Here is a 27998-nt window from a genome sequence, read left to right as displayed (position 1 = left end):
ACCTGGCCTGGCTTGACTGGACCTGGTCTTCCCTGTCTTGATGGGGCCAGTGAGGCCTTCAGCAGGATGGGCAGTGAGCCTCCTATCCATGTTGGCAAGCCTCCACTGCTGGCCAGCTGTTGGGTCAGGTCAGACTTTATTTTTAAAAATGCCCAGAACAGGGAAAGGAAATACAGATCTATCAGGAACCTTTTTCTGAGCTAATATTTGGTGAGTTGATCGTTTTCTGTGCACCAGGTACTGGCATTACTCCTGGGTTTGCTCAAGCTTTTGAGGTGCCAACCTACAGGAAGTCAATAGGACAGCTGAGTACGGGGCAGGAGGACGTGGCAGGGACCAGATTCTAAGCAGTCTAATCTCTAGAGATGATTAGCTTTTCCCACACCAGAGAACTGGGCCTTGGGTCGCACAGTGAGTTCCTAGACTTGAAGAACTATGTGTAAGGTCACACAGCAAGCTGTCAGGGCTGGCTGGGCCAGGGGTCACTCTGAATCCAAAACCCAGGTTGGATGAGCATATTGTGCTGTTGAATGTCAGGAATCCCACCCTGGGACACAGCCAGCAGGACTGTGTGTACACAGTGAAGCCTGGACTGAGAGGGTTTGTGTGTGTGTATGTGTGTGTGTATGTATGCGCGCACCTCATTCATGATCTGAACAGTTGGAATGAAGAACGCACAGACAAAGCTACTGTATTAGGTCCGCCCTATGAAGCCAGCCCGAGGCAGCGGAAGGAGCCACAAGCTTCCTTTCTAGAGACACAACCTTCACTCGATGTTTCGGAAAGCTGGGGGTGGGGTGAGGGGTTGGGGGAAGGCTCAAAACAAGCACAGCTCTCCAAATAGTGATAAATACCTCAAATTAGCCAGCGAGTTTAAAAGCCTGTGGGCTGCTCTTTTTTTCCCAGAGCGGGAACAGGCTCCTGATTGTGACCTGTTAGAATGGAACATTCACAAGTGTGGAGCCGGCAGGCAGGGGAGGCACCGGGGCTGCGCCGGGACACTGGCCCAGCTGGCTGGCCAGGGGACACAGCGGCTGATTGTGGGGCATGCGCTTAAGGAAGAGAGGCTGTGGCCAAGGAGAATCTGGGCTGGGGCCTTCCTCCTTTCCTGGGGCCATGCTCCTTTCTATAGAAATGGGGACAGGGAAATGACAGGGCTGGCATGGCTGCTCTAGGACATCTTGATTTAGGAACACAGTTTGACACTAGAGGCTGTTCTTTATTCTTATGGGACAGTGACACCAGAGAAGAGCAGTTCTCTGGGGCTGTGACCTCTGGGAAACAACTTTCTCCAAAGCATAGCTGTGGGGCTCTCCCTCTTCCATCCATGACCTATAGGCCATGGCTGCTTCTATCATTAGATGAACACCCCAGGAGATAACAAAGGACAGAATGACAGGCAATTGTCACCTTGATACCTCTTCTGCATCAGACAAGTGATCTGTAGCCTCGGGGAAGAGAAGCCTCCACTGGTGAGGAATTGGCTCACTCCTTCAATGTGGTCCCTTTGGCCAGGTACCCCAGGTATTTCCCTGACTGAGCTAACAGCCCAAGGGCCAGTGTTTCAGCACTGTGTCAGGGAAGTGCATTTGAACCCTGAGGTCTTGGGGCAGCCACACAAATCCTCTGATCAGGGAATCTGGCCGGTGACACCATCTACTCCCTGTAGCTGCAGAAAGACTGGGGACAGCAGAGAGCTGTAGCTTCCTGGGTGTTACTGTTCAGGGACGTACACACCATGGGTCCTAACTTCCCATTTGCCTTTCATCAGGTGCTAAGAAACTTTACCTTCTTCCTGAGTAACCTGAGAGATGTTGGACTTCTAACCAAACTCTCCAGACTCCAGCTTTTACGAAGAAGCCTGTGGTGGCCACGCTGCTACCCGAGGACTCTATGGATTCCACCTTGTTGAATCACAGTTCTGACTGGCTTCACCTCTGGGGCTTTACACAGCATAGCCTGGCTGGGGTCCAGTGTAGATTCTGAAGCAGAGCCCTGTGGGACCCACACTTTACAAAGGATGACCTGTGCCATCACTTGCATGCCCCCGAGGGCTGACCATCATATTTCCAGCATGTAGAGAGTAGCCGCAGGGTGGGACGCCCACGTCAATTCATCTCATTAGATTCTTCCCTGAACACTAGAGTTCCCAGAACTCCCTAGAGTACAGATGACTCCAAACACATCGTCCCAAGAAAAACCCATGTGTGGGAATTACATAGCCTTCACTTAATAAAATCTCACCTTTGCGTGCACGACTCAAGGCAAGGGCTGAGGTATGATGAACTTAGTAACTTATAGTTAACTCAACTATATTTTGGAAAACAAAGTTCTCTTCTTGTTTTCTTTCTTTCTTTCTTTCTTTCTTTCTTTCTTTCTTTCTTTCTTTCTTTTTTTTTGAACACAGTGTTTCATATACCTCAGGCATGCAGGCCTTGAATTTACTATATAGCTGAGAATGGTCCTCACACCTGCAGGGGGGACAGACGTGCAAGAAAGTCCCTCTTCTTATCCCCTTCAAACCAGGACTATGAGGGGCAGGCTGGAAGGAAACGGCTCGTGCAGTTTTCCGCAAGGGGAATCTGTATTTGTCACAGTGTTAGGGTGCTAATCCAACCGAAGCTGTGATCAGCAGCAGTGCGAATACTAACCCAGCCTCTCTCTGTGCTCTAATTGTGAGGGACCTCACAGCATATGAGTATTTGCTCTGTCACCAGAGAAAAACTCCAGAAGGAGAAATAGGTCCTTGGCCATTCATCAATACAGCTGCAGCTCCCCAGGGCAATGTGACCCCAGGATCTCCCCTTGCAATGTCTGCACCCCCGACCCCTCCATGCAGGAAAGAGAAATTCTCAAGCCCGTGACACTTTCATTTGAAGGTGGGGTTTCTTCTTTCCTGTCCATCTTCCTCCTTGCTCCTCTTAAAGTTCTACTTCCCCAAGCCCCGAGACACGTACTTTTATGTCTGTCTTTTACAGACACAGAAAGAAGCCCAGAGTGTGGCACTAACTCTGCCAGGGCTACATGGCTGATAACCAGAGTGACAGAGAGACAGGCCTCCTCCAGTCAGGGCTTTCAACCGGTACTACATTTTGGAAAACAAAATTCACTCCGTGATTAAAAATAAGTATTTTTGAGACAGGGTCTTATCCCAGCTTACCCAGTCTTGAACCCACCATGTGGCTAACTGCAAGTTTGTTTCCATTGATCTCTGTCATTCCAGGACAGAATGTGCGAAGGTCAGGGAGCGTGTGGGGTAAGAACTCAGCTTTGCTACGGGCCCGGCAGAAGGTACTAGTCGTCTGTGCGAAGCAGGGAGCTGCTGTCTCTAAAGAGCATAGGCAATGGCTTCACTAATTATTATAATTAACCTTCCGCATCTGCCCGAGTGATGCTGTTCAATGTGATTTTGATATTTTAAAGAAAGCACTCACAGTTCCATAAATGTCATAAATGAGCCTAAGCTGGTGACACAAAAATGTTTCCATGAATCCCCCCCCCCTTTTTTTGCAACTTCATAAATTTTAGGATGTCACTAAGTCCTGTTTGGTGGAGTCTGTTTCTTTATAAACCTGTGACAGCATTAGGAACCAGGAATGGCACCATAAAAAGAAAGCAATCCATTTCCCTGGGGGGAAAAAAAAAGCGCGGCAGGCCCACACATGGGGGGACAGGCCACTCACATCTGCATGACTGCCTGAAGCTTTGCGCTGGTGGCCTGAGGGACTTTCTCCATCGCTTGGCCACATATTTTGCTGCAAAACCTGAAATCTTCCCTTTTCGTTTTAAGCTGTGGTCCTCCAAGACCGTAAGGGCAGGAGCTGCAGCTGAGTCTTCACAGAAAGGCCTTGCTGTCTCTCCCAGACCTGAGAAGGCTACACACACAGTAACAACTTAAATAACATGTCGTCACTGTCACCATCATAGTGGTGTAAAAAATGACTTAGAAAAAGCTGCAGCACTTCTCCCTCTGCGCAAGCATTCATTTCACCTCCTGGGACTCACTGTGCACCAGGCCACAGGGAAGTTGGTATTTACCGATCCATAGCCAGGAGGTGGTATTAAGCCCCAACTCTTGAGGCGCCTCCACAGGAAGGGAGGAAGAGTCGTCTCCTGACTCAAGAGCTGGGGAGATCAGTGAGAGATAAGACAGAGTAACAGCACATCCAGAGGAGTTGACAGTGCTGGCTAGATGCTGGGAACCCTGGGAGGCAAGGGCTTACAGTACACATTACTACATCTTTAGCATACACGCAAGGGCCAGCCTGGCACAGCTGTCCAGCAAAGTGATGGGCGGGCGAGTGGGTGGATGGGTGTGTGTGTGGGTGGGTACATGGATGGGGAGCTGAGGGGACAGATGGCTGGGTACCTGGATGAGTGGATGGATAGATAGATAGGTGGTTAGATAGATGGGTAGATGGCTAACTACATGGCTGGCTTAGTGGGTGGGTGGATAAAGAGGCCAAGTAGGTGGATAGAGTGACAGAGAGACAGGTAGGCAGGTGGATGGAAAGACAGATGGGTGGAGAGACTGAAAGACAGAGAGACAGGCAGCCAGGTGGATAAATGGATGGACAGACAGACAGGTGGACAGACTGACAGATAGGCAGGTAGGTGGATGGATAAATAGATGGATGGATGGATGGATGGATGGATGGATGGATGGATGGATATGCTGACAGACAGACAAGCAGGAAGGCAGGTGGATGAATGGAAAGACAGGTGGGTAGACTGACAGAGAGACACAGGCAGGCAGGTGAATGGCTGAATGGACATATGGGTGGAGGACTGATACAAGAGTGGGTAGATGGGCAGAAGGCAAGCTGATTGAAAGGATGAAAGCTAAGGGCAGAAAAAGAACACAGTGGCTATTAGCAATTTCTTAAAAATTATTCCTGGGCCAGTAAGGTGGCTAGGTAGGTAAAACTTTTGGTGTGCAAGCCTATGGTCCACAGTTAGATCCCAGAAGCACGAAAGAAGAGAACCAACTCCCAAAGCTTGTCTTTCAGGCCACTGGATGTGTGTTGTGGCCTGCATGAAACACCCCTCCCCCTCCCCCTTCATCCCTCTCTCCCTCCTTCCCTCTTGAATTCTTAAAAAGAAGAGTTCCTCAAATGGGCTAAGAAAGGGTGCAGGCCTTGTTAGTGAGCACTGTTGAAATGTTGTTGAGAAGAACCTGGCAGAGATGCTCACTGCAAGGAGTTTCTCCACCCTGCTGGGGCTGATCTTTTTCACCAGGATTGACCATATGGCTTCACACTCAAGCAAAGCCACAGAGTACCATGCAGAGCACTGCAGTGATGCTACCAAGTAAGATGTGGGCCCAACTCTTCAAAGTGGGTAATTGGAAAAATCCAGCCCGGAAGGGGACTCACTAAAACTGTTCATGATGACAAGTCTGCTGGGGATTGCCCATTATCTGATGTGTGTGTTTTTGATATTTTGTGTAACAGATACCTATATTTTAAATATTTGATTAGTGTGGTGCTGGGGCAGGACCGGGGACACTGTGCATCCTAGGGAAGTGCTCTGCTCTGAGCACAGCCCCCAACCCTCTCTCTGTACTCTGAAGCTCCCTGTGCACACTAGGCAAGTGCTCTATTGAGCCACATTCCGAGTCTTCAAGTATCTCTTTCCTACTAAGAAAACATTTTCTTTTTTCCTAGTTTGAGAAGATTCTGTGTCAGATTAGCAAAAGTGTAGCCATTCCCCCCACCCCTCCTGTGAGTCCTGTACGTGGGCACCTGGTAGAAAATATTTTGAAGGGAACACATCAGGACTTTTATTTCATAGGTTCATCCCCTTCACCAAGGCACCAGGACTATACACCAACCACACTGACACTTAGTATTAAAGGAGATCGAGATGGGCAGCCGGAACACAATCACTTACACGAGGCTTTGAACATTCTTATTCTACACCCTGGGAAGGATGAGATCTCAGAACCTCCCCTGACCCGGATCAAGTGGCAGATGATAGCACAAAAGAATCCGATCAGAATCACCCACAGCTAAATCACAGATCCAACGGGAATTATGAACTAGGAGCAATGTCAGAGGGGTTCTGTCCAAAGTGAGGTGAGTCTCAGTCTGTGGGTTGATGTGCAGATGCCGAGGCAGAGGGATGACCAGTTTGAAGTTGGCCTAGGCTACAGACAGAGACAGTCTTACAAACACATGCTTGGTTAATCTCTTCCCAGCCACGTATATACACAGACGACAGCTGACTCTCTCAGACAGATGCCTTCTCCTGCCCCAATCCAGCCCAGGTTGACCCCAAGTTTTGCTAGGCCCTTGCCAAGCCCTGGGGCAGCCCCTGATTGCAGAGCAAACAGTGGGCATCTGTTTCCCCGGCTGTGGAGAGGAACAGCCGTACAACTTAAATCACATTAAATAAGCCAGTGGCCCCTCGTGGGCGCCGTGGCACAATCCTGACTCCGTACAATGCCTCCGATTTTGCTACTTCAGCTAAATCATTTCTCAGTCCCTTCTTGGGAGTCTGTAAATGTCGCCATCTGGGACTGTAAACATTAAAATAAGAAGCCATAAAAAATATCAGTAAACCAATTAAAAGCTCAAGCAGCAGAAACCTCCCTTCGCATTACATCTGAAGCACAACAGCAGACCTCCCCCACCCCCTCCCCCACCCCCACCCCCACCCCCGAGCTAAGTCAGCATCCTGGATCCGCAGTTTCCAAAGATTTTTTTATTTCTTACTTCTCACAAGAACTCATGAGCACCCACCTGGAGCCCAGGCAGGCTGGAAACCGTTTCAACACTCAGCCATGGAGCAGGAAAGATGGGGAGACTCCCCTGCCTTTGACCCCAGAGAGCAAATGTCATCAATTATGTACTGTGAAATCAGAATAACTCCTTAGAAACTGGACCATCAAGGGGGAAAACTAAATTTAAACCATAGCCGGGAACTCACCAATACCCACGAAAATCAAACCTGGAAAGATACGAACTGTTGTTCACAAATCACAAAGAGGGGAATCTGCCTGTGGTGACCGGGGTTTTGTGGCATAAAAGCTCTCCCGCTGAGTTATTCAAGCCACACTATCGCCCTAGGAAGTAAGTATAATTGTGACCGTGTCCAACTTTTAAGATAAGAAATTGAGGGCGTAAAGATGTTAAAAGGATTTCGTGAGGATACATGACATGAGAGACAGTACCAACGCTGATCTTGGAACCGAGTTTATTTCTTTGCTCTGTGACCTATTGCCGGCACGATACCAAGGCCAGGGCATGAATGCACACAGAGGTACTGTTGTGTGCTGGCTGCCCATAGTGATGTGGATCCCTGACCTTAGCTAATCAGTCTGAGCTTGCATTTCTATGAAGATGCCTCCTGCTCTCCTTCCCCCCTCCCATATGGAGCTGATTCATCCTCAGTGAGGAGACACAGGATGTTTAATTAAAAGTAACATCTTCCGCTGCCAAGGTTCCATGCTCTAATCCTGAAAGAACAGGTGGTTTCTGAGAAAGCCAGAAAGTACAGATAGTCACCTCCAACAGGGACTGATCCACAGTCCCGGTGTTCCCGTTCAGCTGAGATAAGAATCAACTTGCTGCAGAGCCTGGTGCTCTCATCTCCCACATCCAGTTCAGGGAGCTCATGCTGTAGGGAACCAGGCAGGGATCTGGGGTGGAGAGACAAAGCTCTGGCCGCTGAGGAGGAGGGATCTGGCAGATAGACACATCAGCCTTCCAGCCTACAGATGAGGAAACTGAGGCTCGGGGGAAGTTGTCATGATCAGGTGGGGCTGTGTTGGGATATGGGGGACTGGGGATAATTGATACATCCAGTTCTGGCATACTGTTCCACAGGGAAGTGAACAAGGAAGCCTGGATTTGAGCAGGAGATAGTGACGTATACATTGGATGTACACTCTCTGGGCTAATTTCTCCGGAGTGCTGAGCCCTTCCAACAGTGGAAATGTCACAGACAGTCCACATGGAAGGGATTAGACCTGAGGGCCATCTCTCCCACCCCTCTTCTGAATCCTTGGGCTGGAGTTCCTCACCTGGTCTGTTTTACCAGCAGATTCTAACCTTTGGGATAGGTCAAGGTTGCAGGTGGAGCTAGACTCCACTTCTGTGAGACCTCAAGTCAAAGAGGAATGTCGGACACCCTTCAGGAGCAAGGGCGGCTTTCCTTCTGGCTTGAAGGCATGTGGGAGGGATGGAGCAGAAGGATAAAATAAGTCTCTGTCTTTACCAGGTGTGCAGGTGGAGCCAAGCCCAACAGGGCTTGAGTAGTGGAAATGTCTTCCCAGACTTCCTCTCTTACTGAGTATGGCCCTCCTTCATCAGCTCCCTAGTCCTAGAAAATGAGCTTCCATGTTCTCTGTCCAAATCTGGTGTCTCTAACACACTGGCAACAGAAGAAACTTCTGGAGCCATGTTTCCTCCGGGGCAGAAGAGCCAGGTTACCTCTACCCATTAAAAGAGTTGTTGGTAGGTTATAAAATGCACCGATTCAGTCCATGTCCTCCAGTCCACAGGGAGGGGATTGAATGCCACCAATACCCAGGGAACTAGGGGCCCAGGCTGCTGACCCTTTAAGTTCTGGGGCCAAACAGCATTTGGTCCTAGCTTGCTGCCTATTGGACCTCCTGGGTCTAGGGACAGATCAGCTGTTATCATCAAAAACTGCCTTACCAGCTGTTTTCTGGCATCTTCTACAGCAGAGGTTCTCAACCTGTGGGTAGTGACTGCACATGAGGGTCAAATGACCTTTTCACAGGAATTGCTTAAGACTACGGGAAAGATACAAGTCTTTACACTATGATTTATAACAGTAGCGAGTTATGAAGTAGCAATGAAGGTAACATGGATGGGGGACACCACAGCATGAGGAGCCATGTTAAAGGGCTGCAGCGTTAGGAAGGGTGAGAACAAGGGTGTTACAGGAATGAGGTTTCCCTTAAGACTGGGACAAGGCAGTGACCAAGAGAAGTGACTCCTCCAACCCCCGGGTTCTCATCTAGTTCATCTAGTCCCAGGGGAGCAGAATGTGACCATGCATGGGACTTTAAACTCCTGATGGCCACATTTGGAAAGAGGGCCGTTCTTTAATAACAAATCTTTCCCAATAGCTAGTCAATATAAAATGCTAATGAGACCATCCACTTTCTTTATTTGCACTCAGTCCTGACACTAGTTCCCAACGCATAGGAGCTGCTCATAGGTTACTCAGAGGAGCTGGAGGCCACCCCTTGGTGTCACAGATTGTGAGGGCAGAGGATGAGGGGACAGTATTAATGCTCCCAGGGGAAATGATGGCACACCCACAGTAACAGTGATTGGCTGCTATGATGACATCACTTTCACAGTAACACAGTGATTGGCTGCTATGATGATGTCACACCCACATAACACAGTGATTGGCTCTATGATGATGTCACTCTCATGGTGATTGGCTGCTATGATCAGCCTTTTTGACATCCTTGGCAAACAATCCTAAGACACCTAGACCCCCATTCAGGATGAAGAAAGGCACATTGTATTCTCAAAATCACACAGCTGGTCAATGATGGCCTACAGATGATATGGGGCTCAGATCCTGGGCCCTTATCTGCTGCATGCTCCCAGTTCTTGAATTCAAAGCCAGTCAGGACCCTTCCTTCCCACTCCTCTAATGTCCCCTTTTTATAGTAGAGTTCCAAGGACAAGGTGGCTGGGGTCCTCTGTGAGCTGTGAAAGGACCCATGGTGGATATTAAGTCTATTACAAACAAAGGAAGTGGTTCATAAAGTCCCCTCAGGCAGCCAGCTCAACTGGGTTCAGATCCCGGCTCCACTACTTCCCGGCTGTGTGACCTCACGCAGGTTACTTACTTCTCTGTGCCTCAGCTCCACTGTGTGACCTGCCGGAGTGAATTAGCTTAAATGCCTGGTACTTGCTTGGCACCCATAGGGAGCAGCTCTCACTACCACGGTGTAAGTGAGACCTGGATATGGGGGCTAGGGGGACTCTGAGGTGTTCACCCAGGTCCCAGGGCTGTGCTCCATTTCCTGACAAACATGGCCTGTGAGGTACAGTCTCTGAATGAGACTCTCCGGGGACAGAACTTTTCCAGAAGAGCGTATATTAAAGCTGTGCTCTTAGGATGGCCCTAATGCTGTAAGACTGGCATCCTGTAAGGAAGAGAAATGTGTATAGAGAAGGCTGAGGAGGAGGATGGTAACATGGATATGAACCAGCCAGGGAGGCAGGCCCCAAGTCCCACCTTCCCTCACGGCCCTCAGAGCGGACAGACTCTACCTGCGTCTTCAGCTTAAATTTCCAGACTCAGAAAGGGTCTGGTGTTCCAGCACTGTCTGTGGCTCTTTGTTCCACGGCCGCTGGCCGACCAACCTGGGCAGATGAACCCTTGTTCATCTCCCCTGGGAGATTCTGAGACTCTGTGGCAGAGACTCAGGCAGGGACTCACCAGTGCCCCTTCACAGGGCTCATAAAACCTGCTCCAAGGCCAGAACACACGCCACTGGACTGTCGCCATGGAAAAGTACTCGGAGAGGTGGGCTGGTCCCTGAACAGTGAGCACTCTGTTCCCCTGCTACCTTCAGAGAGCCCCTCTGTGAGCTTAAAGGGAAAGAAAGCCTGCCTTTATTCCAGGACTGCCTCTCTTGGACACCATGCTGTGGGCTGGGCCAAGGCAGACAAGCAGTCACTCATTGAGCCAGGTCTGTCCCGACACTCCGGAGCCCCTGGACCCACAGAGGCATTTGTGGCCATTGGAGACCTGGAGACCTGGGATGAAGGCGGCGGTGCTGCTCAGTGACCCGCTGCTCAAGGACCTGTTTATTCAAACACACGAGTACCTGGAAATTTAGAGGAAGAAAAACGCCTTTCAACTCAGGCAATTTTGAGACAATGACTGCTAATTTTCCTAGCTGCGCAATGCAATGTGTGTTACTTATGTGACGCTCACAGAGAGGACGTGGGAGGTAACCTGCCCGCCACAGAATCCCTGAGGTTTTTGTTTTTTGTTTTTCTTTCTTATCTGTGGTAGAAGAAACAAGGGGCTATTTCTCCCAGACTAACTCTTTGTTCCAGAAAACCGTTTACCTGAAAGGCAGGTCCTGAAGACCCCTCTCTCTTCTCCTGGTGGCTTTTCAATTTCCAGTCAATCATGCCTGTCACCCAGAAGAATCAGCTAAATAGAGCAAGCCCCATGCTGACTGACTGTCTGTTCCCCATTAACCTCAGCCTGAAATGGAAAGTTCTAGAAAGAATGGAAAGGTTCCAAATTGACGAAGTTCTGAGCAGAGTGATGAGATCTAGGGCCATTCTGCTTGGGTGGCAAATCACCCCTTCAATGAATCCTAGAGGTTCCCACCTGCCTGGTGGTAGCTCCGCAGCTGTGGTAGTCACAGGGTCAGCTGTTGAGCTGTTTCTGCACTGTGCCTATGTCCATGTAACCTCTGCTTGATTTAATAATGGCCTCCAAGTGCAATCACGCTTTAATTGTTCTGTCTTACCCCTGTTGTTGATGCCTAACCATGATTAATGAATGAATTAAGTGTCACAGGATATAAAGAGCGTGTGGCAGCTTTAGACCCAAGAGGGAGTCTCAGACACACTGCTGTGGTAAGGACAGCCGCAGATCACTGACAACTCATGTGGTCACGTGCTCCCAGAGGCGGAAGGGCTTGAAACATTTATTCTCTCTATTTCCCTCTTGAATGAGAGAAAGACCAAAGAGAATTAAAGATGCTTTGTAGACCAGGGAAAGAACTCTGCCAGATTTTGCTCTCGACAGTACAGTTTCTTTCATTTGTTTTGTTTTGGCTTGGTTATTGAGTACCAGGTCTTGCTACAAAGCCTAGCTGAAAATCAAACTCGTAATTCTCCTGCCTCAGCCTCTTGAGTTCCGCAAATACAAGCATGGACCAGGACACCCACCTGACTGTGGAAACTGTTAGGAAATTAGAAACAAACTGGAAATCGTGAATTAGTGCCCACAGCCTGGAGCCTAGAGGTGACCTAGGCGACACCGTCAGATACTCTGTGGCTTTAAGTGACGCAGGTGCTCGGTGACGCATGTTCTTCACAGATCAGAAATGATGTGCTCCATGAAGCAGCATCTGTCAGAGGGTCTTTCCCAGAAGGTGTCCTTTGACAGAACTGTATGACAAACGGTGGGACTCTGCAGTGTGTATTAGAAAGCACGGACCTGAGCTAAGATACCTCTGTACTTGAGAGACCTAAAAGAGGTCAAGAAATGGACCCTGAACAGAAAGACTGAAAGCAACATGAAACAAGGCCTTGTCTTCTCCACTGAGCCACAGTCTCCAAGACCCGGCTCCAAGACCCTGCAGCTATGGCTTAAGGTATGTGCAGCTCTTTATCCCCCTGGCTGGGGCAATATCTGAATACCTCAGGATATGGATGGCACAGCTACCAGTATCTCAGAATAATCAGCAAAAGCCTGTGTGTGTGTGTGTGTGTGTGTGTGTGAGAGAGAGAGAGAGAGAGAGAGAGAGAGAGAGCGCCCTGCACCCAAGAGATGCCTCCAGGGCCATCTGATAGAGACGGAGCTGCATAGCATTACTGGGGCCCCTTGACCAGAACTCTGGGTTGAGGCCTGGATCAGAGGAACCAATTGAGGAACCTGCATCCTACGATTAGACAAACTTGAGTCCAGCGTTGCTTCTGTTCCTCACTCAGGATAAAAACTTTGATTGGGAACAGACACCGATTTCCTAATCTTCCCAGCTGGTGCCGAGGGCACACTCTTTCCAGCAAACTATAAGTAGAGAGCCCCTGGGGATTGCCCGGGGAGTTCTGATTTCCAAGCCAGGGCACCATCCTCCGCTCCTCTGCTCCTCCTTCCGGCTGCCTGGAATTCAGGCATGGTGACTGACTGGTTAAGCAACACACACCTTAGAACCCGTGGGGAAAAGTAAAAAACAACAACAACAACAACAAAAAAAAAAAAAACCCAAAAAACCAAAGCCAGCAAAATAAGTCAGTGACTGCCATTTTAAAATGCAGCAGAAGCACATCTTTAATTCCACGCTTCCAACGAGAGCGGGGACACCTGTGAATTTACAGACACCGGGGCTGAGGGACGAAGTGCTCTCTATTGTATCACAATGAGCTTGCCGTGGCTTCATAGGAGAGCACAGCCACCCATGACATACAGGATGGAAGTGTGTGACCTGCAGCTCAGGGGCCATACGCAGCCACATGTGCCCCACGATACCCGAGAATGTGTCCAATATAAAATCGAAAACCTACCTAAAATGTTATGTGTGTGTTTAATCTTACGTTCTTGGAACTCAGTTACGCTCGTGCATTTTGTACATGATGCCAATGGTGTATCACCGTGTGTGCATCCTGATGTGCTCATTTGGTTCAAAATTATTGTATTTCCTATCTTTTTTGTTTTAACTCTACATTTCTTGTAACACTCCCTCTATACTGACTTTCTGGTATATTCTGTCTCAAGGTAGGGCAGATGGACTTTGCTAGTGAGCTCTGGCGTGGGAAGGCCTGCTGTCCTAGTAGGAGACCCTGATCTCCAGCCTCAGGGCTCAGAGATCCCTCAGAGATGGGACCTGGGGGCTCTGAAGGTCCCCAGGCACTCGCCGAGGCTGGCCTCCACCCTGACATTTCTCCCATCAATCAGGAGACAATAAAAAGAAACCGCAAAGAAACTCAGAAGTAGAGAGGCCCGCCTAAGCCCTAACACAAGGTCATACAGATCTGCAGGGACATGGAAACGTGAAGGGAACCTACAAGTCAATCACCACCAAGACACCCGACCAGCAACAGGCTCAGTGCTCTCCTGGCAGCCCAAGAGAGCCCCCTCTCATGGCCATCCCTGCTTCCTGGATATATACAAACTTATTCCCTACTTGCTGATCACCTCTCGGAATTCCAGGATAGAGCCAGACAGAAGAGACCCTCGAGCCACACTTATATGGGAGAGGAGAGAGGAGGGTGAACAGCTCCTTGGCTGGTGCCCAGGGCTGACCCCTCCAGGGCCATTTCACCCAGTCCTGATGGTGGAGACATCAGGACGCCCCTTGTGATTGCGGCCTCCACTCCAGAAGATGAGGAATCACTCCAGTTCCAAGAGAAGTTGTTAGTGCGCATGAACACGGGTGGGTGGGTGGGTGGGGTGCACGGCTGGTCTGTTATGTTTTTCTGTTTCTTCGTTTGTTTTTCCAGGGGTAGAGATGAAACCAGGGCCTCACACATGCAGGCAAACGTTCTACCTATAAACTACATTTCCCAGCTCATGCTATGGGTATTCTACCATAATTAAAATAGGAAGGGGGCTGGAAAAATGGCTTAGTGGATAAAGGCGTCTGCCCTTCAAGCATGGCAACTGGAGTTCCAGTCCTGGGACTTACACAGTGTAGAAGGAAAGATTGGTGTGTGCTTGAGCTCGGTCTCTCTCTTTGTCTCTCTCTTGTTTCACTCTGTCTCTCTGTCTCTCTCTCTCTGTCTCTCTCTCTCTCTCTCTCTCTCTCTCTCTCTCTCTCTCTCTCACACACACACACACACACACAGAGAGAGAGAGAGAGAGAGAGAGAGAGAAATTGTAAGATAAATTAAAGGAGCTGCGTCCTCAAAGCCCCGATGCTCTCGAGGCACAGAGCAGAACAGACTGACTGGAGTGGAAAAGCAAGCTGCCTTCTTTAGCTGAGGAACAGACCGCCAGCCACTGCTCTCTTACACCTTGTGGTCACCTTCCCAGCTGGGCTTGCAGATGGCGCCCTGGAGGCATGGCTGTGACACTTTCCTGCATGGCTGAGCTAGTGAACAGTAAATACATAGCTCCAGGCTGTTTTCTAGATGACAATGACAACAGCCCGTGCCTCCTCCCCTTCAGGACCTCAGGTATGCGACACCCACCATGACCCTGAGCTGCCTGCCTAGGAGTATTCCAGCTGAAGGCAAGCTCCCGTTCTAGCTTGCTGCGCTTGTGTCCAGTTGGGACTAGACACCTTTTCCTCCTTCATGTAATCCTGCCAGGCACACAGCTATCCCCAGCTCCTGCCCAAGGACAGTTTAGCTATCTGTATTTCTTTCTTTGGCAGAGGAGGAGTTATTTGTTTTTATTTTTTGAGACTAGGTTGTGGCCAGAAAGGGTCAGGAAGCAACGGAAAGATCAAATTTTGTAGGTTGTTGTTGTTTTTTTTTTAATTATTAGAGTGAAGAAAAATTAAATAAATAAGAAAGAAACCAGGTGGTGGTGGTGCACACCTTTAATCCCAGCACTTGGGAGGCAGAGGCAGGCTAATTTCTGAGTTCGAGGCCAGCCTGGTCTACAAAGTGAGTTCCAGGATAGCCAGGGCTACACAGAGAAACCCTGTCTCGAAAAACCAAAAATAAATAAATAAATAAATAAATAAATAAATAAATAAATAAATAAGAAATGGTACCAAGCTGACACTGTCTCTTCAGAACCTTCCAGAATGGCTCTGAACCAGTCACTTCTGCTCCACTCGCTCCCACGCACAAAAAAGTGGCCAGGGACCCAAGAGACAGGGCTAGCCCTCGGCAATGAAAGGGAGTGTGCAGGGTTTCTGCTGCTCCCTGAGTTAGACCAGTCTCTTGAACAAGGGCTCCCAGACAATGGTTCATTTTCATTGATGGTAACAGCAGAGCCCAGAGTGGGGACAGTTTGCTGCACACTCTCACAAGCCTTCCCTGCTAGATTCAAAGGCCGGGCTGGCCCATTTCTGGCCAGAGAGAATTTGAGAAGAGAACCACAGATCGTTTCCATGTGAGTGAATACCGAATTCCAAATCAGGTTTCGTGAATCTATCGTTTCAGTTTTTTCGTTTGGTTTGGATTTTTGATGGAAATAATCAATGATAACAAGGCTTTAGCAGAACTCAGAAACCTATCCAATGGCGCAGTGTGGTGGGCAGCTTTCAACTAGGAGATGAACTGAGAACTTGGCCACTAAGGGGCCTGAAGAAAAGTCCATGTATGAAGGTCAAACTAGCTACTAGAAAACAGGTCTGAAAATGAAGTATACCCGTGTATAATATCTCTGTGCTCAGTCAGGGATTCCCTGATCTGGAATCTCATTCTGCACTTTTTACCTGCTGGAAAGATTGTGTGCACACGAGATCAGCACAGAGGCTGGAATCCAAATCTGAACGCGAGGTTCAGCCTGAAACCACATAAATTTTTTTAACTTAATTTTATGTGTGTATTGTACCCCCCCCACACACACACACGCACACGCACACACACACACACACAGACACACGGTATGTATGCAGTGTCCATGGCTATCAGAAGGGGGTGTGGGGTCCCCTAGAACTTAAGTTACTGAGAGTTAGATGTATGATTTCATGTGGGTGCTTCAAATCCAGGCTGAGTCCTCTGCAAGAGCAACACAAGTTGCTCTTGACCTCGGAACCACCTCTCCAGCCCAGCCTGAGACCACTTTTAAAAATAATTTCAGCAGGTTACAATTTGGACGGGAGGTCAGGTGTGAAACTTTTGCCTTCTGACATCAGAAATGGTCAGGATTATGAAGCACTTTGGGTTTTTGATTTCTCTGGTAAAGTGAGACAATTATGGTCTGAGTTGACTGTGGTTACAGAGTGCAGGACGCAAATCTCAGACATTGGACTCCTGTGCCTCACATCTTGAATAGCACCTGTGCAGGACTCTGGGTCAAAGTTCTTCTATGCTTCTGAAGTTTCAGAGTCAGACCACATTCCACTTCTCAAGGAATCACCCTGTTGGGGACACCTGGCCACCTCTTCTCTGCCCCGTAGCCTGGATACATATCATTATCCTCTTTTCCTGATACCCTTCCCTTGCCCTGGACCTGATTTTCCAAGCAGTGTGCTTGGGTAACCCTTCTAGAGACTCTCTCAAGACATGGGCTTCAATCAGAGAGTGATTTGGCCAACACTTATAGCATGGAAGAGAACCCTAACTAATACAGACGGGTTAATTTAGTCCTGGCACCCAGGGTTAGGAAGGAGGGGGAGAAAAGTCTCTCCTGACCATATGAAGTCTGGCTAGCTCAAAGTGGCGTACACTGAGCCTGAGAGGCACCATGGCATTCTTAGATCTGACCCTGGTTCCTGAACTCCAGCCATGTGACCTCCCCAGTCCATGCCAGGCCCAGTCCTTCCTTTCAGGAAGAACCCAAATGATGTGACCACAAGGAACCAGAGACGTTCCTGTGCTGACTTGACCCTGTGTTCGGCACTGAAGACAGAGCGCATGACTTTGTTCTTAGGGAGGACAGGACGAGCAGAGCAGCGCCCCTGTGGCAACCCCCTTGCTCTCCCTTACCCCTCTTCCATCCTGGCGACCATCCCCATTTTCTTTTAGAGCAGCAGTTCTCAATCTGTGGGTCACAACCTGTGTGTGTATGTGTGTGTGTGTGTGTGTGTGTGTGTGTGTGTGTGTGTGGTGGGGGGGTCAGGTTAATTGGCCCTGTGAAGGAGGCCGGATAATATCAGCTATCCTGCATGTCAGATATTTACAGTGCAATTCATAACAGTAGCAAAATTACAGTTACAAAATAGCAACGAGATAACTTTATGGTATGGGTCACAGCCTTAGAAAGGCTGAGAACCACTGCTCTAGAGGTAGATACATGATGGAGCACTCCTCGGGTGCCAGGGGCTGCCAGGACAGGGTTTGGGGGCAGTGTGCTCCTCCAGGGAAGCACTCTATCAGCCTCGGCCTCTGCAGTATCATTCACTATGATTCTAAGGCTTCCACAGACTCCAGTGGTCCCCAGCACTTCCTGAACGGGGTCTGCTCTCTGCTGCTTACTTTCTTTGAACCCCAACACTCAGAGTTGTTCTGATGTTACACGCTAACTCCACGACAGCTGTCCAGATGAGCTGGTAGGTTAAAGATCACCTCCTCTTCCCTCTCTTTCTCGTTCCTTTCTCTGCTCCTCTGGTTCTCCTTCTTCAACCATGATTTCACGATGGAGGAAGTCGCACATCCACTTCTCTAGCTCGGTTCCAGTCACTTTGTTGAGTTATCCAGATTGGAGCAGAAATCCTACTTCTGTGCCCTGTGGCAAGAGGCTGAGCCTTACAAACTCATTTTGCCTTGCCGGAGACAGATACATAACAACATGTGCGTAACAGATTGACTATAAAAATTAGATATACTATGTGCAAAATGCCCTGTAATGTAATACGCTGCCCCCTCTACATGGAAACTACTTAACACATGATAGCTAATACTACTGTTGTAATGACTGTTAATAATCACCTCATCCCCCACTGACAGCGAGGAGGACCAGCTGCCTCTGCTGACAGGGCAACCTGTATCCTACCAACGGTTTGATGTCATTAGGATTCTCTGTCCTTGCTCTCTGCCCTCTTCTAACTTGCCTTGTCCCCCAGGATCTGATGGCATGGCCGGATAAACTCAGCTCCACGCTGGCTGTGTGGGGCTGATTCTGGTCTCAGCTTAGCCAATATAAGGAATGGTATCTTAGGTAGGATTTCACTGCTGTGAACAGACAACATGACCAAGGCAAGTCTTATAAGGACAGCATTTAATTGGGGCTGGTTTACAGGTTTAGAGGTTCAGTTCATTATCATCAAGGTAGGAGCTTGCTAGCATCCAGGCAGTCATGGTGCAGGAGGAGCTGAGGTCTACACCTTCACCTGAAGGCTGCTAGCAGAAGACTGGGTCCAGGTAGCTAGGATGAGGGTCTTAAAGCCCACACTCACAGTGACATACCTACTCCAACAAGGCCACACCCACTCCAACAAGGCCACGCCTACTTCAACAAGGCCACACCTCCAAATAGTACCACTCTCTGGGCCAAGCATATTCAAACCATCACAAGTGGGTAGAAAGAGAAAGAAAAGTTGAGAGACTGACTGGATTGGAGTGTATCCCCTCCCCTTTATGATTGAGACAGCTCTGTCACTCTGTGTCTTCATGCCTCAGGGTTCCAGTGGCTTATCCCTGGTTGCTGTCTTAGAGTGTTCCATATCTTGTGGGTTCTGAGTCACTGCTCATTCTGGGGGTCCTGTGTGAGTCTCTCAAGCTGAATTCTGTTTCTGGTCAGGCTCTCCTAACCCAATAACTCACTCTGGCAATCCCTCCCAGGATCATCTCTGAAATGTGTGAAGGATGACAAGGAGACATTGTGGGGCATGTCCCCAGATAGGATATGGCTCCTAGCCTGTATGCGGAAATTGTGCAGTAAAAGCCATGGGCAGGCCCAGAAATTCTTAATCAGGGAGTGTGTGTTCCTTACAACAGCAAAATAGTGGGAACAAGCGGGCCAGGTCAACCATTGTGGAAGTTAGGGTGTGGGGTTTTATTGGTGTCTTCATGGGATCACCTTGTGGCATGGTCTCTTCCCACCCATGACAGGGCAGGTCTGTGTCACAGATAGAATCCTGCCCAAATGATGGCATTTGTGACTATGGCTGTTTGAGTACGAATGGCACCCCTTAGGCTCCCATGTGTGAATACTTGGTCTCCAGATGGTGGCACAGCTTGGGAAGGACTAGGAGGCGTGGCCTTGTTGGAGGTTGTATGTCACTAAGGGGTGAGCTTTGAGGTTTCAAAAGCCTACGCCATTTTCAGTTAGCATGATCTGACTCACGCTTGTGGATGAGTTGTGAGCTCCTAGCTGCGGCTCCAGCACCATGCCTGCCCACCTGCTGCCTGCCTGTCTGCTGCCAAGCTCTCTACCTTGATGGTCATAGACTATAATCATCTGCAATCGTGAGCTACAAATTGAATGCTTTCTTTTATAAATTGCTTTGGTCATAGTGTCTTATCACACACACACACACACACACACACACACACACACACACACACACACGATCATTAAGACAGTAACTAAAAAGGAAACTACAACAAGACCACAGAGAAGACAGATTCCCACCAGTTCTAACACCAATCCAACCACATACCCATGTCCCCACCTATGGAGGCCAGAGTTTAACATCAGGAGCCCTCCTCTGATAAAACAGAGTTCCGCACTAATCTCCTGGTTTCAGCTAGACTGGAAGGCTAGACTAGGAGCCTGCTGCTCCCTGTCTCCTTAGTGCTGGGGTTACAGGCCCATACCACTACACCAGCTGTTGTAGTCCTCCTCCTCCTCCTCTTCCTCCTCCTCCTCCTCCTCCTCCTCCTCCGCTTCTTCCTCCTCCTTTTCCTGCTCCTCCTCCTCCTCCCCCTCCTCCCAGAGCTTCTGGTGATCCAAACTAAGGTCCTCAGACTTCGGCAGCAGGAACTTTAACCTCTGAGCCATCTCCCCAGCTGCCAGTGGTTGGGCCTTATGGTGCCAGGACCTTGTGCATGCCAGGCAAACGCTGTACTACTAAGGCCCCTCCCTAGCCCTTAGGCATAATTTGTTCTGTTTCTAGATAAGATCTAAACATCAACAGCACACAGCAGATAAGACTCTTATTGTGGAACGATATTTATCAAGCTTAAAAAAATGTTCATAATCTATTATGTACAGTGACATACATCTAAGATATGATCTAATCTAATCTTTTGAAACTTTTTGTACTTTTGTGTACTCAAGAAAGAGCATTATAAGATAAATTTAAACATTTACAATAATTGCCTTGGAGCTGAGGAATTAAGTGCTTCTCTCTCTCTCTCTCTCTCTCTCTCTCTTTTCAGGTCTTTTCTATTTTTTTCCCCAGAAATGATCATTTTACTGTATGAAAAGAAGTATACTAAAAAACACAGCTTTCCAGTATATTCTTTTTTTTTTAATTAGGTATTTTCCTCGTTTACATTTTCAATGCTATCCCAAAGGTCCCCCATACCCACCCCCCCCACCAGTATATTCTTTAAGTGAGAAGTTTAAATTTTATTTTATATGAAGTGAAAAAATATTTGGCTCTAGTTTTCAAGGGGAGCCGGCTGATGTCCACGAGGCTACCATGAAAAGGAAGCACACCTCTCAAGCTGCCCTTGGATTCTTCTCTGTTGCTGCCAGCCCAACTCCTCCCCCACAGACCCAGAGACTGGGGAAGGGAAGGGACCTTCCAGGGATTTCCTGGGCAGTGGCACAGTCATGGCTCTTTATTTGTTTTTTTCTACCTAGTATCCACTCACCACTCCTGGTGACAGGGACAATCAGCTCACATGCACGGGGTAATCCGTCCATCCCCATCACTGCTAGAAACGCCTCTGCTTTATCAGCACGAGCGCCACCCCTATTGATAATGGCTCATCCAGGAACACAGGTGAGAGGTCTCACTGTAAACTTTACCACTGCTCATGCAGAGTAGCAGCTGGTACAGAGAAGGCACTCAGCAAACACGGGGCCGACTAAACAAGGAAGGCTTGCCGCACTCACCAGGCCTTCTGGGAGTTCAGGGTTGAGTCTGACACATGGGACCTGGCTCTCACTGAGCCTCAGGTCACGAGTATAAAAGAAAGACCAAGGAGGGCAGAGGGCACAGATGTGGGAAACCAAATCCCTAAATCCTTGTGTTAAAAGACTTAGAGGTGAGGCCCTTGGGAAGTGATGAGGATAGGTGAGGCTTGAGGGTGGGGCCCCTAGGACAGCATTCCTGGTTTTTTTTTTGTTGTTGTTTGTTGGTTGGTTGGTTGGTTGGTTTTTCCAGACAGGGTTTCTCTGTATAGCCCTGGCTGTCCTGGAACTCACTCTGTAGACCAGACTGGCCTCAAACTCAGAAATCCACCTGCCTCTGCCTCCTGAGTGCTGGGATTAAAGGCGTGCGCCACCACGCCCGGCTGGCATTCCTGGTTCTTAAGAAAAGCCTACTCACTCGATTTGTCAAGCTGAAATACGATGTCCTTGTCAGAGGCCAAGCAGAAGCCCGGCCATGCTCCTCCTCTTTATGTGACAGGCAGTTTAACCACCTACTCTGTCATCCTTACAGGAAGTGAAGCACTCTAAGGAAGAGGGCACCATACCTGCACACGTGACATTTAGGATAAGTGGAGAAGAGAGGATGAAGGAGGAGGAGGAGGAGGAAGGAAGAGCTGGAAGGCTAAGATGGCTTGGGGCAGAAAGCACAGGTAGGTAGAACAGAGGCACACTGGGGTGGGGAGTAAAGAGGAAAGGGGACGAGGGTCACTGGACTGAGACTGCAGTTCCTGCCCCATGCAATGGGGAGTAAAGACGCACTGCCAGCTGCACTCATCGCCATAAGCCGTTGGCAGCACTCCAGATGGGAGAATAGGTAAAGGTCCCAGGATGCCTTGGCTTGGGCAAACGGCTGGAAGGCACATGCTAGTACCACAAGCCAGGCTCCCCCAAGAAGCCAGTCTGCTGAAGGTACCATACCAGCCAGTGTGACCGTGGCGACTGGCGGGGCTGGTGAGAGGAGCTAGTTCACCTGCTGGATGCCTGGCCTAGGGTGCAAGCAGCTTGTCCCAGTTGGGTGGAGATCTTGCCGGGGTGACCTCGCTTGCTTTGGGGACTGTTTTATTCTCCCCAGTTCATTTGGGAGTTTGTTTATCCTTTCATTTCCTAGTTTGATTTCCTTTTAATAAAGCTCTAATCTTATCTTGGCTCACCCCATGGGAAAAGGGATTAGTCACAGTGTGGCCAGCAGGAGGGGAGAAGGAAGGGCTGGAGCCATAGAGACTCAGGCCTAGCAGAGTGTAGAAGCACCTCCAGAATTTAGGAGGACAGACAGCAAATTCAGGAATGACCGTGGTGTTACACCCTCTGTGGTTACTTCTTCCTCAGTCCAAGGCCACGCTTCCAACACAAGTAGCTTCCTCCCAGATGAAACCTGAGGCCAGAGCTCCAGGCCCAGCCCAGTGCCCTGACTCTGAGTTGGGCACATGCAGTCACTTCTCAGGCCCGGGTTTCCTCACTGGGATGAGAGGGATGCAAACCAACATGACCTTGAGGATCACTGCAAGTTCAGTCTGGAATGCACAGATGGAGGTCAAGGTGAGTATTACTGGTCATTTACAAAAAAAAAAAAAAAAGAAAAAAGAAAAAAAAAGATTTGCCTTGGTGGGACAGACTTTGGGCTCTCCTGAGGGTAAAGGCCCCCTCTTCCAGCCCCTGTGGAGAGTCATGCAAACAGCTCCTGCAGACTTTGTCTCCCCACTGCGTCTCAGACACTGGCCTATCTACTTCTGGGGACAGCTGAGCCAGGTCCAGTCATTCCTCCTGGTGGCTCAGTCTTGTCACTTACTGCAAGGCAGAGTCACCTGCGAGGGCTCGGAGGCCAAAGCCAGGACTGTGAGTTACTAATGGCTGGCCCAGGGTTCAGTCCCAACCCAGCATTAGAACCTCTCCTCCAGAGTGTACTGTGAAGCCTTTAAAATGCAAAGGACAAGGCTACTGAAAGGACAGCATACAGCCTAGGCAAGATGCCCAGGCAGAGACATCCAGCTGTGGGAGCCCAGGTGTGCCGGCTGCAGATGGCAGCGAGGCTCTGCTGCCTTTGAAGGAAGAGCGTCAGCTACAGGGCAGACATTGCAGGTTGGCCACAGAATCTGGCCTCGGGGGAAAAATGGAGCCAATGGGAGTCATTTTTTAAAAAAATGACAAAGAAGACCTCAACTTAGAGGTTGGTCCATGCCGTAGAGGAGAAGACTGATTTATGTATTTATTATTTTGGGGGACAAGATCTCTAGTCCAGGCTGGCCTCAAGTGCACAATGTAGCTAAGGCTAACCTTGAACTCCTGATCCTCTTGCCTCTACCCTCTCAAGGGCAGAGTTTATGCAGTCTTGAGGATAAACCAGGTTTATGCAGTGCTGAGGATTGAACCCAAGATTTTATGTATGCTAGGCAAACATTTTGAGCTGTATCCCCAGCCCCTAAATGTAATTTTGTCCATGTGCATTTAAAGTATGCATTTAGAACTGTCTGGACACTTCAATGGACAGATATTGAGGGGAAGGCCTCTGTCTGGGTAGTGGCTGCAGGATGCGTTTCCCACCAGCTTCTAGACAGTCTTTATAGTTATTTCCAATCCTGCCCCAGCTCCCTGCAGATACCCTCAAAACTGGCAGCTCAAGATAAGGAGAATCAACCGAGGTGCCCCCATTTTGCAAACAATACCCCTAAACTCCAAGGGGAATAAATACACACAGCTTGCATCCTCTGGGTATCAAGGAATTAAAAGCCACAAAGGGCATGTGCAACTGTGAGAACCCCGACCTCCCCACCACCACCACCCCCGCCGAGTCGAGAGACAAGGAAGCACGCTAACACCGATATTTTCAGCTGCCTCACCCTCCAGCTGACATTTCTAGAAAAGACATCCTCAGCGTGGCTGCCAGGAGCAAAGCCATGTGCACAGCTTTCTGGATCTGTGCCTGCCACTGCATTCAGGGTTTGTTAAGCTCAAAGCCATCACTCTTTGAAGACTGCCGGCACCTTTCTGGCTTTAGGGAGCATAGACGACAGCTGGAAACAAGTGTCAGCCGATAAAAGGGGCTGCAGGGGCTGGGACGCAGATTCTTTCCCTGGGCGGAGTGTGTGACTGATACCAGCATGACACAGGATTGGCAATGGGGATAAGTGTGCCATGGTAGTGTCCTTGCACATGACCAGGTCAGGAGGTCACTGACTATGTTATCCCACTTATAAGTTTGCACAGACCTTACCCTGCTCACGCTTCAGACTCCCCAACAAGACATTTTTACCTCCAGAGCTGAGTGGCTCTGATAAAGATTTCCCATCCAGGTATCGGTAGCACTTGAGCCTGGGCAGATGGCAGACCTAACTCTGCTCCTACTGCTGAAGTCATCGTGGTACCCACGGGTCACTTTGTGGCACCTTGTACAGCAGGCACAGCCTTTGGATCACAGATTTGACATCTGAAGATGCCACCATTTGTAGATGGAAATGCCTGTGCTAGAACTGCATCTGTACCCAGGACATCTGAATTGTTTCTGCTGCTTATTTCCTGAACAGTGGGTGCTGTTAACACTGTGGTCATGTTCACATTGTACTATGTGTTCTGACCTGGTTTCCGCACGCACACAGAATGTGCGTTGGTTACACAGATAGAGTACTCTTTCATGCAAGGAACTTGAGCATCTGCAGACATTAGAGCCTGTAGCCAGGCCCCCTATGGCTACCCAGAGGTGTGAGTACATTGCATCTGCACATGAGCACACACACACAAAGCCAAAAAGCTTTAAAAGACAATACTTTTATCTTTGCACATATGATGTCTCTGATGTTTCTCTTGTGTGTGCATATGTGTTTGTGGATACATGTTTGTGTGTGTACAGGATTGTGTCTGTGTGAATGGGGGAAGTGGAGGTTGGAGGACAACCTGGAGTGCTATTCCTTGGCATTATCTGTCTTGCTTTTTGAGACTGTCTCGCTGGGCTGGAGCTCACCAATAGAAGGGGCTGGAAGGCCAGGGAACGCACCTCCCACCCTCGGATCCTCGTACCTTGATTTCCCCAGTGCCAGAGTCACACACCTGCACCGTCATGCTGGCTTTTTAAAACTGTGGGTCCAATATCCTCTACTCCTGGAGGCCCTAGGGTCCTCCATCTGGGAAATGGGATCTTCATGACAAAGAATCGTAAACACGTGTCACTTCTTGGTAAATAATAAGCCCTCAGCGTGCATAAACTATAACAGCATTGTTAAACTAAGTTGAGGCTGGCCCTGAGTTCACCTGCCAGGCATGGGAGCCACCTGGTGGGAAGCATGGATAAGCTGGTGTCAGCAAGGGCTGGTGCTGAAGCCCAGGGAACCTGTGCCCCATCAGCTGCCATCACCAAGATTGCCAAGCCACATCGACACAGGGGCTTCCCTTCCCCCTCTTAGACAAAACTGGAACTAGATATGAACCCTAGTGAGAGTGGAAAGTAGGGAACCATAAAATTTGCCAGTGTGGCCACAGACAGGCCCTACAGAGACATCAGTCACATATCAGGAGCCTTGAGCCATCCACGCCGGCGTTTTTAGTCTGTTTACACAGCTCAGTTCACATTTCCTCTCTGCCTGTGTGCTGATGCAGACAGACAGACAGACAGACAGACAGACACACACACACACACACACACACACACACACACACACCCCTCACATCCTGCTGGCCCCATGCTGTCCCGGCCCCGCAGATGTCATCGAATGCTGCCGTCTACCTGTAGCCTGCAAGCCTGACGGACTCCCAGTCCTGTCCCTCCCATCCTTCACTGGATGAAGGAAACACAGATGGATCCAGGCCACACAAGCAGCCCCCGAGATGAGCGATCCCTCCCTCTCTCGGGAGAGCTGTACTTTGTGTGGCAGCAAGAGCATGAGGGTCTCCAGGTGTATACTGGGTTGAAGACAAACTGTGAACCCCAGAGGCAAGAAGCAGATTCGACCCAAGCTATGTGAAAAGATGGGGTGTATACACTCAACACCAGGACGTCTGTAAATGGTCAAGTGGGAAAGAGGCTCTTGACCCCCCGGAAACTGTAAAAGCAAAGGAGCACAGGAGCCCAAGACAGACATGAGGACAACACACAGCCCAGGGCACCATGTAAGCTACCTGTGGTTGCCAGAACAGCTCTCAGCTCTCCTTAAAGAGCTCTGGGTCCTGGAGAATTACAGTCAGACTGCTCCATGTCCTTTTCTTCTTCCCCCAGCTGTCATCCAGTCCGATGGCCATCTGTACATGACAACTCGTGGTGCTCAAGAAGCAGCCATGTAGCTAACCCAAAACCTCCGGCGCAGCTATCGCTCACAGACAGCTGCTACATGTCTGCTGAGTGCCTGTGTGGCACCAGGGATTCCAAGGACTGTGTCACCAAGACAGGAGTGGCCCTGCCCTCCCAGGTTTATGAGGGAAGACATGGAAATGGCTGGCATGCCTTCATAATCTCTCACTCCTGGATTAGGCAGGTAAACCCCTTGAGGGCAGAGGTGTGAGCCTTGAAAGGTATCCCTGTGGTGCTGAGGATGCTTTGTATAGACGGAGTGGCCAGATGTATAGACGGAGTGGCCAGATGTATAGACAGGGCCATCTAGAGTTGCATCTGAGACTCTTATGGTGTCAAAAATAAAGAAACCTTTAAAAAAAAAGTCAAACACAATAAGGAGAATGCATTGTTCTCAGCTCTTCTTTCCAGTATTGGATAAACTTCACTTCATCGTATATTCACAGAATAATGTGTGCCTTCCTTTAATTGCTTCGTTGAAGGCAGTAAAGTCATCACGAATTATTGCCCCAAATGGAATCATGAGGCAGCGTCAGCCAGTGTTCACATCACAGGAGAGGCTCAGTGTGACCCCTAGAGAGACCAGAGGAAAGCCGCCCACCTCCCTGTGCTGTGGCTGTCTGAGCCATCTGTGAATCACACTCAGGTAAAGGAGGCCTGTTCCCCCGTCCACAAGCACACTCTGAAAAGTGGGGCGCAGCTTTGACCCTCCTCAGCAAGTCTCCAGCAGGGACCACATCCAGCTGCCCACACTGCCCAGTGTGGGAGGTGGCTTCTAATACCAGGACGGCTTCTGTATTCTGGAAAAACAGTGAGGAGCTTGCACCCCCATAACAAAGAAAGGGGTGCCTCCTATAGGACTCTGTCACCAGCCCAGTTCAACCTGCAGCTGAGGGACCGAGGGACAGGACTCATTCATTTCAGGTATGAGTCGAACAATCTGGAAAGAGGGTTTAAACAGGTTTGTCTGAGCCAAAACATGAGTGGGAACCAGGGATCAGGGCTGGTCCCTGTGAGCAGAACCAATCCCACAAGTGGGAAAGAAGCTCTTGACCCCCCCCCCCAGAAACTGTAAAAAGGAAAGTGCGCAGGAGCCCAAGAGAGACATGCAGATGACGCACAGCACGTTTTGAGGTTCCCCTGCCTGCTGCTCTCAATCCCTGAAGCTTGCCAGATTCTGAAATGTCACACTTTGAGAATTTTTTCTTTAAATTCTCAAGAATTCCCCAAACCCCATAGTAAGCTGCTAGAAGACCAGCCTTGTTCTCTGCCATCTAGTACTTCCTCTTGCCCCATCAACTCAGTCTCTCTTCCCATAGTCCTCAAACTGAGCTATGTGTGGACGTCTCAAACATACAGTCATGTCTGAGCTTTG

At 49.3% G+C, this 27998-nt stretch overlaps 1 protein-coding gene and 1 long non-coding RNA gene across 4 annotated transcripts in view; one reads left to right on the top strand and one right to left on the bottom strand.

The window, feature by feature from the left end:
• Chst11 (carbohydrate sulfotransferase 11) overlaps positions 1-27998 on the bottom strand; it is a 211465-nt gene that overhangs the window by 54494 nt on the left and 128973 nt on the right. The gene's annotated exons all lie outside the window — the stretch shown is intronic.
• Positions 314-27000, top strand: LOC115487465. The gene is made up of 3 exons (XR_003949026.1): positions 314-7073; positions 21863-22887; positions 24639-27000. It is a non-coding gene; the product is annotated as an uncharacterized LOC115487465 (long non-coding RNA).

This window comes from Mus musculus, chromosome 10, assembly GCF_000001635.26.
Source record: "Mus musculus strain C57BL/6J chromosome 10, GRCm38.p6 C57BL/6J".
Taxonomy (NCBI): Eukaryota; Metazoa; Chordata; class Mammalia; order Rodentia; family Muridae; genus Mus; species Mus musculus.
The sequence above is the reverse complement of the archived record's forward strand: the minus strand, read 5'-3'. Positions and strand labels throughout refer to the sequence as shown.